Consider the following 12,632-nt stretch of genomic DNA (forward strand, 5'->3'; position numbering starts at 1 on the left):
AAAAAAAAAAAAAAAAAAAAAAAACTTCTAAATAAAAGGGTAAACAAATATTTTTGAACTTACACTTTTACTGACCGAAAAGGAAAATATATAATTTTTATTTTTTTGTTGCGAAATATACATATTTAACGGTAAAATTACTAATATTCTCAAATATAAAAGAGTTAACAATTTTTTCTCTTATGAAAAAAAAAAGGAAAAATCTTTGTTTAAATATAATATTTTTTTAAATGATCTATTTTTTTAAAATAAAAAGTTACGAATTTGTATGTTTAATAGATTTATTACGAAAATTAAAAGGAATATTCCATCAATTAAAGGTTCAATTTTTTAAAATTATATCATTATATTTTCAAATATAAAAGAGTTAACCATTTTTTTTCTCATGAAAAAGGGAAAAATTAAATCATTATTTATTTGGGAAAACATAAATATTAGACTTTTAAATGGTCTATTTTTTCAAATAAAAGGTTTACATATTTTGTGTTTAACATATTTCTTACGATTATTAAAGGGTTAATTTTTTCAAATTAAATCCTTTTTTTGTAAAATATAATTATCTGACTTTAAAATGACAAATAATCCTGTAGAAACCCTAAAAAATATGTAGATCTGTAAAGTCATTTACGTAATGGAATTAGTTTGAAAATATAACTTTATTTTTATTTTATTTACTAAATTTCTAAAATAATTTGTAATTTAGTCTTTCTTTCAATAATATTATGTTTTTTATTGTTAAAAAACACTTTATTTTTATTAGTATATTATTTTAGACATGTTCAGTTGTATGTCACTACACCCAGAGTAACAAATCTCAATGGATTAAATATATTAATTTGTGATGAAACAGATCAAGATTGTACTTTCACAAATAATACTGTATACAAAGAAGTTTTTAATAATATTTTATTTTACCTTATCTATTCATTATTTCCCATCTTTATTATTGGGTGCTTTGTGTGTATGTATATATATATATATATATATATATATATATATATATATATATATATATATATATAACACTATTATTTCTTAATAATATTTCATATTGCAATATATGTAATCTATTTCAATAATGTCTAATAAATTACTAATTTTTAGCTACCCTATTTTGTTATTATATTATTTTATACATATTGCCATGCACCGCACGGGGGACAAATACTAGTAAAGATTAAAGAATGAAATTGCGGCACTAATGGTCCAAATTTTTTGGCATTTATTCACTACATGTTAAAATTTATACGAGTCATTCGTCTTCAAATTGTATTCAATTACCTAAGGGTGTCAACAATTGTTATAGATGAATTCTATTTGCACCACCCTAATTGCTATTTACACCATCTATTTAATATGTGTGATAGCTTTATAGGTGGTGTAAATAGAAAATTGCTATTTGCATCACCTTCATTAATTTTAGTTAAACATTTATTTTTTTAACAGAACTTTTCTCCTTAGTTATAAATGACACTTTTCCCCTTAATTATATGCTTATAGAACTTTTTCCCTCCCAGTTATCCATGTATCCACATTTGCCTCCTCAGTTATATTAAAAGTGGCAGATTTTTCTCCTTTTATGTTTGATAGACATTTTTACCCTTAAAACTAAATATTTCATTTATTTTTTCTTCTCTAACAAATTATTGTTTATATGTACGAATTATCACGGTTCAATTCAAACAATTTTTTTTTTATTACCAGTTCAAAATTTATTTATTTTTTCTAAATTTTATTTCTTATTATTTTTAAAATAATATAAATTTAATAATTATTTTATTTTATTTTATTTTTTCGATTCTGAATCGTAAGCAACGCCAAAGGGAATTTGTTTTAATTTGCAATCACACATGTTATATATTACTCTTCCGAACTTCATTCCAATTAAAAAGGGGAAAACATATTGATTTCTTAGGCTTTCGCAGTCATATTGAAGTTGACAATCCATTACGTTCCAATGACATTTTGGAGTGTGATTTTATATCTGAGATTATATTTGATTTCTCTCTTTTTGATGAATGCACACCTTCATTAGAGGACATATATACTAGTAATCTATAATTACTTTGACTTAACAGCAATTGGTTTTTATATGATTATTATATATAATATGAATATGATTAAACCAACTATCATGTAATATGATAGACTTTTCAATTACCATTTCAAATAAATGGTCATATTACGGGACCAATTGAGCTCTCCAGAAAAGGTAGTTTGAGGAGGAGAGTTTGATGGATACATAGTGATGTGATTGGTGGAGTATGTTGGGCGGTCGTTGTTTCGGACGGTAATGGCAGCGGTTGAGCCACCGGCGAAGTTAGTGGTGGGAGGTGGAAAGGAAGGGTTCTGATCATCAGCCTTAGGATCGAGTGAAACTTCTGCTACCAGATTAGGAAACAATAATTCTTGTGTGTTTTTATACATGGCAAACCACAGAGATATATATACATAGAGGCTAGCATGGAAATAGAAAACCAACCTAAAAGACCTTAAATAATCACTTATTTCTAACTGCTTTAAAATAGGTTTGAAACTTGGTGCGTGGTGGAGCTTAGATTCTTAGGGTTAAAAATACTTGAAAAATACAAAAGAACAAATATAACTAATTGCGACGGCACAATACAACTTTATTTTCTTATACTTACGATTCAGAACCGAAAAATAAAATAAAATAATTATTGAATTTATATTATTTTAAAAATATGAAATAGAATTTATAATAATAAATAAATAAATTTTGAATTGACAATAAAATAAAAAATTGTTCGAACCGAACCATAATCATCCGTACATATAAACAATAATTTGTTGGGGAAGAAAAAATAAATGAAATATTTAATTTTAAGGGTAAAAATGTCCATCAAACATAAAATGTGGAAAACTTGTTAATTTTAATATAATTGAAGGGACAAATGTGGATACATGAATAATTAAGGGGGAAAAAGTATTATAATCATATAACTCAAGGGAAAAGTGCAATTTTCTTTTAATTAAAATTTTAATTAAAAATTTTTTAATTATACCTCGTAAATTACATTTGACCAAGGTTGTGCAAATAGTAATATGAATTCCCATTTGGCTATTTACACCACCTATGTAATTATTGAAAATTTTCAACTTTTTACAATTCGAAAATACTTTATACCCACTTTTGACAAGGGTGGTGCAAATAGCAACACCCTTGTTATACAATGGAGCAATGTCCACACAACATTGTGCTACTGTGTGGATCATAATCGTCAAATGAAATTGTAGTAGAATTAAAATAACATTTTAGTATTGTTATAATGAAACTAGTGTGTCTGAAAAATGAAACTAAAAACAGAGCTCATTCAATAACGTAAAGTGTCAAATGAAACTATAGCATAATTAAAATGATACTTTAGTGTTGTTATAATGAAACTTGTGTGTAGAAAGTGAAACTAAAATCCAAAGTTTTACAATAACATATATTGTCAAATGAACCTGAAGTGTAATTAGAATAATACTTCAACATTATTATAAGAGAAAATTTCAATTTTGGTCCACTGACTATTGGGGTTGTTTTAATTGCAACACTTGACTTTCAAAAATGTTAATTTAGTACATTGACTATGCAATTTCTATCAATTTTGGTCACCCCGGCCAAATTGCCGGCCAAATCTCACCAAAAAATTTTAATAGGTCAAATAATGAGGGTTTTTTGGTCATTTTACTTTTTTCCTTTCTTCCCCGGGGAGCAACTCCATTTCCGACGAGCGTGAACGACTTCTCCGCGAAGTACCTTCCCGGTTCCGCCATCACCGTCACCCCCATTTCTTTCACCGCCTTCACCGCCTTACAATATCCATGTTAATTTGTTTCAATGCTGAGAAGTCTTTATTTTATCATTCACAAAAGCCCTCAATATTTTTTTACGGCTGTACGTTCAGCTCAACGGTCTCTGTTTTGCCTCTTCTTCGTTTCACTGCTTTTTATGCTAAAGTTATGTCTGATTTGCTCTTCTTGAATCTATTCGGCGGCAGTTGCTCGACGACTTTGATGCTCCGGTGGATGCTTCGGTGAATCCGGGTGGTTGTCAGCGGTGGATGAGACGCCCACTGCGGTGGTCAAGGAAGAGCCAGAAATGGGTTTCTATAACACCATCGGAGAATCTTATCGGAGAAGGAATATCACCGGAAATGGAGGGAAGTTCATCGGAGAAGAAAGAACATGAGTAAAAAGACTAAAATACCCTCATTATTTGCCCTATTAAATTTTTCCGGTGAGATTTGGCCGGCAATTCGGCCGGAGTGACCAAAATTGATAGAAATTGCATAGTCAAGGTACTAAATTAACATTTTTGAAAGTCAAGTGTTGCAATTAAAGCAACCCCAATAGTCAGTGGACCAAAATTGAAATTTTCTCTTATTATAATTAAACTAGTGTGTGCAGTCGTAAATGAAACAAAAAATAGAGCTCATGTAATAATATATATATTGTAATACTGTTAAATGAAACCGTAGTAAAATTAAAATAATACTTTTGTATTGCTTAATAATGTATATTGTAATATTGTTAAATGAAACCGTAGTAAAATTAAAATAATATTTTTGTATTATATTGCTTTAATGAAACTAGTATGAATAGAAAATGAAACTAAAAATATAATAATATTGTTAAATAAAACTAATTAAAATTTAATTAGAATGATACATAATTAACCGTTCACACTGGTATATGATCTACAGTAAAATTTGCCGGGTGTTAAACGAGTAGCTACACTTGGTCTTGTCCTCTATTGGTATATTTCTTTTTTACACTGGGTCGGGCTAGTTCGAAAAAAAAAAATTAAAAAAAAAAGTCTGGTACGATTCATATCTCTAAATTTTTATTTTAAAAAAATAATAATAAACTACAAATTTTATATCACTCATTTAAGTTATGTCTGTTTTCTTCATAAACTAGCTTCAAGGTCGGTCCTAAGCATGTCTAACATGAGCGATCGCGCAGGACCTCCAATTTGTGGAGGTCCCATATTTAAAAAAAATAAAATTATATGTATATATAGTATACAGAATTTCAGGCTATATGATAAGGTGAAATTGAGTCTAATTGGCAATTACTTTATAAAAATACAAAAAAAGTGTGTGTATGTATGTATATATGTATGTATATATATATATATATATATATATATATATATATATATATATTATATATATATATATATATATATATATAGTGTGCGACAGGGTCTTCCCGTGCGGCGATGCGGCGTCACCGATAGTAAAGCAAATATACACCATCAACATTAGGAAATGCACCACAAAAACACACACAAATTAGGTATGCATCACCAAAAACACACCATTCTGTGTGAGTAAAAGCACCATACAGTGTTTGGAAATACACTATTAGGGGTGGTGAGTTATATGCTGTATTCGTGTTCGCACACACTTAATCTAATTTAGACCATTAAAAAATATCAGATGGATGCACACGATTTGTTCTCACCTAAGCAAATGTTCTCATATATATATATATATATATATATATATATATATATATATATATATATATATAGAATTGCACTCAGGTGCGAATGCTTCGCCCAGGAGCGAAATAGGAATGGACTCTGTTCATCCACGTGTCCAGATATAATGGACGAGAAACACTGATTTTTTAAAAAAAGCGCGGTGGCATTTTCGTAAATAATTGAACATCGAAATAAAAGTAAAATGTATTATAAGTGCAAGTAAAGATATGTATTACAAGTGCATCGAAGTGATTTACACTGAGCATCAATACAAAGTGCACATATAGTTATAAGTAGTTGAACCTATAGTTCTATGTAGTTGCACCAATAGTTCTAAGTAGTTGCACCTACGTGCATGAATATTTGCGGGTGGTTTTCAGGGGTATTACTACCTGCTGAACTTAGATCAATGAATGTTAACAAGACAAAATTACATGCACTTATAGGTGAAAGTAGGTGCACCTATAGTTATAAATAGTTGCACCTATAGTTATAAATAGTTGCACCTATAGTTATAAACACACCCAGGTGCATGAATGTTTGCGGGAAGTGAATGCTAACAAGACAAAGTTAGATGCATTTATAGGTGAAAGTAGGTGCAGTTGTAAGTGATTTTACTTGAACTTCGATTTTCAATTATTTACGAAAATGCCACCGCGTTTTTTTAAGTTATTAGATCTGGACACGTGTCGCGCACTGATTCGTTCGCATATTCCTTCCTGCGCACTTATTCGCACCTGAGTGCATCCCTATATATATATATATATATATATATATATATATATATATATATATGTATGTATATATAGGAAGGTTCAAGTGCGGCAGTGCACTTAGGTGTGGCAGTGCGGTTAATTGTAGGCCATTAGATTAGATAAATCCAACGAATCACATTCATCAAGGCTTTTTCGATATTTTCGCGCGCGTTCTCACAGTACGCGAACTGTAAGGTTAAATTCGTCATTGGGCACCAGAATATATCAAATCATAGTGTTGTGTGTTTTATGTTCATTATTGGTGCATTATTAACCTTACTGTGGTGTATTTGAGAATTCGTGTTGGTGCCTTCCCGAGCGGTCAGTGCGACCGCACTAATAGTTATACAAATATATACACCATCCATGTTAGAAAATGCACACCAAAAAAACATGCACAAATTCGATACGCATCACCAGAACGCACCACTAAGTATGACTAAAAGCATCACACAGTGTTCAGAATACACCATTGGGGTGGTGAGTTATATGGTGTATTTTTAGGGTGTGTTCTGTGTTTTTTGGTGTATTTGTGCATTTCATTGTGTTGCTTTTTCCTAACACTATTGGTGTCTTTTGTTAACACTGTTGGTGTATACTGACAAGCGACCGATATAAATAACCACTACAATTACCATAACACCCCCACTTACCAGGACGCGCTTAAATCTTTAAATCTTCAGAAATTAGCCGCTGCCGATAGATTAAGCAGAATGGACGACGCTGATATGACCGCACCGCCGCACCTAAAGCCACTGCCGCATATGAGCCTTATTATATATATATATATATATATATATATATATATATATATATATTAACAGACTATAAGGACATTGCAAATTCCGCAATTTGACAATTATATCTCCTAATCCCAAATCTCAATTAGCAAATTCTCAATTAACACGTTTAGACTAAAAAGACATTGCCAATTCGGCAATTTACAACCCTGAAAAATATGTACCAGTACCCTAATGCAATTCGACAATTCATTAGATCACAGACCATAGCTCAACTAATTCTTCAATTCTTCTTGATCACACAAACTCTCGAGTTCTTCAATTCTCTTCACATGTAATTAAATGAAATTTTAGATGTATTTTTTATTCAATATTTATATTTTGATACAACTTTTTGAATAATTATTATTTATATACAGAAATTACTTGAAAAAATAGTCAAATTAAGATATTGCACAGGGCCCCAAATTTTATTGGAACGACCTGACTAGCTTTAGAGGTTTACATAATTTTTTTAACTATTTATTTAACTTAATATTAAGATCATATTGCTAAAATTCATGTTATATTTTATATCTTCGCGTCGGCTCATTTTCATCTTCTCTCTTCCATTGAAATCTAAATTGTTGTCTTAAACATATAATTTTTGTTGTAGGTCGGATATCAATAAGTAAAAAAATAAATGTTGGTGATCATTGTAGTTAAAATCTTTGCGATCATGGTCAACAATGTTGGTGTTGTTTTGCTGGGGAATGCTATTACAGAAAAGACCAGTGCGAATCCAAGAAACGACGTCCTATCTCAAATAACTTTAATTTGTTGTTGTTATAGGTCAGATGTCAACAAAACGCAGAGGTGGGGACTAGCTAGAAGAATATGCAGAAATGAGGGCATATTGTCGGGCATTATACTTCTCTGAGGCACATTGTCGAACAATGCCCGAGTGTCTGTAAGGCTTAGATAAGGAAAATAAATCACCCCGATTGTGGATACCTCACGGACTTACAGTTGAACTAACGCACAATCACCGAGATTCGCTTGTTAGGGCATGTATGTACATCCTGCGGTGAGCTAACAAGTGTCGCGCTGCAGGCAATGACATGGACCTACCAAAATTTAAAAATTTTAAATTCAAATTAAAAGTAATATAAAAATATTAATATTAATATTAATAAATGTATATTAATTAAGTTCTGAACTATTTAATCCTTAACTAATAAGGTCCTCAACTATTCAATTTTTATTCAATAAATCTTGGAAAAATTGTAATTTATGTCCCTCCATAATATGTCAATTATCAATGTCACCCCTGAATTTTTAGTGGTGTAAATGTTGTCTCTCAATTTTCAAAACGGTACATATATTGCCCCTCCCGTACCGTATGAGAGGGGCAATATATGTACCATTTTAAAAATTGAGGGGCAACATTTACACTATAGAGGGACAATATATGTACTGTTTTGAAAATTGAGGTGCAACATTTACACCCCTAATAATTCAAGGGTGACATTGATAATTGACATATTATGGAGGGGCATAAATTACAATTTTCCCTAAAATCTTCAACTATTCAATTCTTATTCAATGAGATTCTCAACAAATGCTTGATTTGTGAATTATTGAGTAAGAATTGAATAGTTAAGACTTACTTGGTAAAATTGATAATCGATGACTAATTTGTGAATTATGACATAATCGACGGACCATTTTGGATATTTTTACTCTTAAAATAATTGTCTATTATAGAGTAACTTTTATGGTTTGAGGACTTTGAGTCGATTAAGGATAACCTAGGTATAGTGGCTTTGGGTTTACGAACTACTAGATTGTGCATTTGTATTCATTAATTTGATAAAAAAACTCCACTGAAGCGTTAAAACTAGTCCATACTTGTGATTTTTTTTTTTGACTCTATTACAAGGTAGTATCTGTTATATCTGTTCTATACTGAAGCATATTAATTTAACATTTGTTGCACCCACATTAGCGAACGAGCCTAGCTACCACCTCCTTGCATAACCGAATGCGTGTCGAAGGGCCGATATTAGCCCTGAGAGAGTTTGCTAAAAATTCCTGTTGAGCTACATCGAGCTTTCGATTAATTCGCAAAGGGGTACTCGCAAGAAGAAGACCTAGATTTTGATGAGACATTTGCCCCCGTTGCACGACTTGAAGAAATCAAAATATTCCTAGCATATGCATCCCACAAAAAATTCACCGTATACCAAATGGACGTAAAAAGGGCATTCTTAAATGGGTTACTTGAAGAAGAAGTCTATGTTGAGCAACCACCCGGATTTGAGGTAAAAGGCGCTGATGATCAAGTCTACAAACTAAAGAAGGCGTTGTATGGGTTAAAACAGGCTCCGCGAGCTTGGTACGACACCTTATCAATGTTCCTAATTAGTTGTGGATTCATCAAGGGCCTAGTCAATAAAACCCTCTTTAGAATTCAAGAAAATGCTCACATTTTATTAGTACAAATTTATGTTGATGATATTATCTTTGGAAGCACTGATAAATCCTTGTGTGAAAACTTTTCAAAGCTCATGCAGAACAGGTTCAAAATGAGTATGATGAGTGAGTTGAACTACTTTTTGGAACTTCAATTCTGACAGCTCAAAGAAGGAATTTTTATAAATCAAGCCAAGTATACAAGAGATCTTATCAAGAAGTTTGGCATAGACGGAAAATTATCTGTTAAATTCCCATGAGCACGTCAACATGGTTGTATAAAGACCACGAAGGAAAAGACGTGGATCAAACGATGTATCGAGGAATGATTGCATCATTATTATACATAACTGCAAGTAGACTAGATATATCTTACTCAGTTGGCGTATGCGCGAGAATTCAATCAAAGCCAAAAGAAAGTCATCTGATCGCAACAAAGAAGATCTTCCGTTACCTAAAAGGAACGATAAATGTGGGATTATGGTATCCCAAAAAATGTGATTTTACACTAACAGGCTATTCAGATACAGATTTTGCAAGATGTAAAATCAATCGAAAAAGTACCTCATGGACATGCTAGTTCCTAGGGGGAAGATTGATCTCATGGTTCAGCAAGAAGCAAAACTTAACATATTTTGGAAGGACTTTAATTCGGATGCTCTTATCACATTGCACTCGAACTCCCCTCATCAATTATTCATTATTAAAAAAACCTTTCAACCACTGCATTCACCATAAAACCTCAAATAAAATTTACTGCAAACACACAAAATGCAGGTAAAAATTTCCAAGTTTTCAGTGTATTTCCTTTGAATTGACATGAAAATTAACATAGAGGATACATAGTACAAATAACAAGTATTGCGCTACAAAATAAAAGCTCAATAATCCTAAATAATTAAAGGTATAACATTAGGCTTTATTCTGAATAAATGAAAACGAGAAGAATAAAATAGCATAAAGAAACACCTACCGGCATTGTTGCAGCGGAGGGCGAAGGTGTCAGATTCGTCAGTAGGGGGAGGCAGAGACGATTACAGCGTGAAGAGTGGATGCGGAGCCCTCGTTAACAGCAGCTCCGTCGGATACATCAGCAGGGGCGGGAATAGCAACTTTGTCGTCTTTGTCGTTGGCAGCAACTTCGTTGGGCGGCAGAGCCCTCGTCAGCGTCTATCGCATGGGAGGCAAAGCCCTCGTTAGCGGACGTCGTCGGCAGCTGGGATGGTGGTGCTCTGATGCATAGTGATGGCTGCGTCGAGGAGTTCACCGTAAACTAATTGGTTTGGAGTGTTTTAAGAGATAGGGTTACTATTTAGTTTGGATCAGTTCAGCGTCAAATGTAATAATGTTTTATTTTAATTTAATTTTAATTTCATATTAAAAAAGCCACTGTTTAAGTTAAAAGAAAAACTAAAATTTAACAAAAATATTGCGACGGAATTCAGACGGTCGCAATTTCCGTCGCAATATTAAGTCCATATGTCAAAACATAATTCATTTAATAACGGAAACAAGTCGGTCGCAATTTTCGTCGTGATTTCGCGATGGAACGAATATCGGTTGCCTTTTCCGTCGCAAAATGGGCGACGAAAATTAGTTCCGTTGTAAATTCGATCGTGAATATTTTACCGCCAATATTTCACTGGCTTTATTTATCTTTGTGCCAAGATTCGCGATGAAATTTAATTCCGTCGCAATTTTGCAACGGAATGTATTTGTTCGCAATTTTGGTCCTTAAATGGCGACAGAATATAGTCCGTCGCGATTTTCCGTCACGATTCATGATTTTTCTTGTAGTGAATGACACAAGGCAATTTATTATGGTTCGGACGTGATGTAATCCTCCTACTCCACTTGCTCTTATCGTCCAAGTGCAATTCACTATATCCACCACTTCTTGGTTCCTTGATACAATGAATTTCCATGATCTAGTGCTTTGATCACTAAGCCCACACTAATCACGCCCAATGCCTCCAATACTGGTGCTTCGGATTTCACAACTTCGTGCTACTTTCACAGGATTTCACAGCTCCGTGCTACTTTCCCCCCCGTCTTCCACGATCCGGTCGACGTATCCCGTGATCTGGTGCTTTGATCACAAAGCCCACACCAATCACGCCCAGTGTCTCCGACACTGCTGCTTCGGATCTCACAACTCCGTGTGACAATCTAGGATTTCACAACTCCGTGTTACTTTCCTCCCTTCCTACACTCCCGTATGAATATCACTTGTTTGTAAAAAAACAAGTTTCCTTCTTGCTTCCAACTTTGAGACTTCTTGATAGATCTTCAGTATGCAGCAAGTCTCTCAATGATGAAGATTTTAAACACTCTTGAAAATTTTCTCTTTGAGCTCTGAGTGTTTATCTCACTTGAATATTTTCTCACTTTTAAGTTTAGAACTTGTTCGTATGTACTGTTCGTTGCTTGTGTTGGAAGTGCTTTGATCTACTTCAATCTTCATCATTTTATAGCTGGTTTTGAGAATTTTTCCGTTGGAAAAAGACAATCTCAAATTTGAATTTTTGTAGCCTTTGCAGAGGATCTGTAGCTTTTTCACTGAGACCTTGGATTTTATTAATTAATTTTTCATCCATCTCACCTATACAAATTATTAGTTTTTATATCATTCTCCTTGACGTACTTCTTTCTTTCCATAGATAATTGATCTCCAAGATAACTTCATGCAATCTCGTTTCTTCGTATGAGATTATCAGTATGACTTCTTTTTTAAGCTGGGGCGTGTGGGCTTGTTTAAGTATACATATCATTTGCATACATCTCATTCTTCTTCTTCTTCTTCTTCTTCTTCTTCTTCTTCTTCTTCTTCTTCTTCTAGACCCTTTTTCTATATTTGATAATTTTCCTTTCATGGTCTATGACACGCCTAGACTTAACAAATAAAATTGGGGATTCTAAAATACAATTTGGCATATCAAAATCTATTACAATATATTCCTAACAATTTCCCCCCTTTTGATAATGCCAAAATCCTACACTCAGTCATTGGCTTTAAGTCTTTTTGAAATATAATTTTTGCTCAATTTTTTTTGACAAAGGCATGATGAGTTTAACAAATATTTTCTAGGAAAATAAATTGACTTGTGAATTAATTTTAGACAAGTTCCTATACGCACTTATATAATTAATTTTAATCAATTTTTTTTCTTTTGTTATGCGTTT

The sequence above is a fragment of the Ipomoea nil genome, unplaced genomic scaffold, assembly GCF_001879475.1.
Source record: "Ipomoea nil cultivar Tokyo-kokei standard unplaced genomic scaffold, Asagao_1.1 scaffold1564, whole genome shotgun sequence".
NCBI lineage: Eukaryota > Viridiplantae > Streptophyta > Magnoliopsida > Solanales > Convolvulaceae > Ipomoea > Ipomoea nil.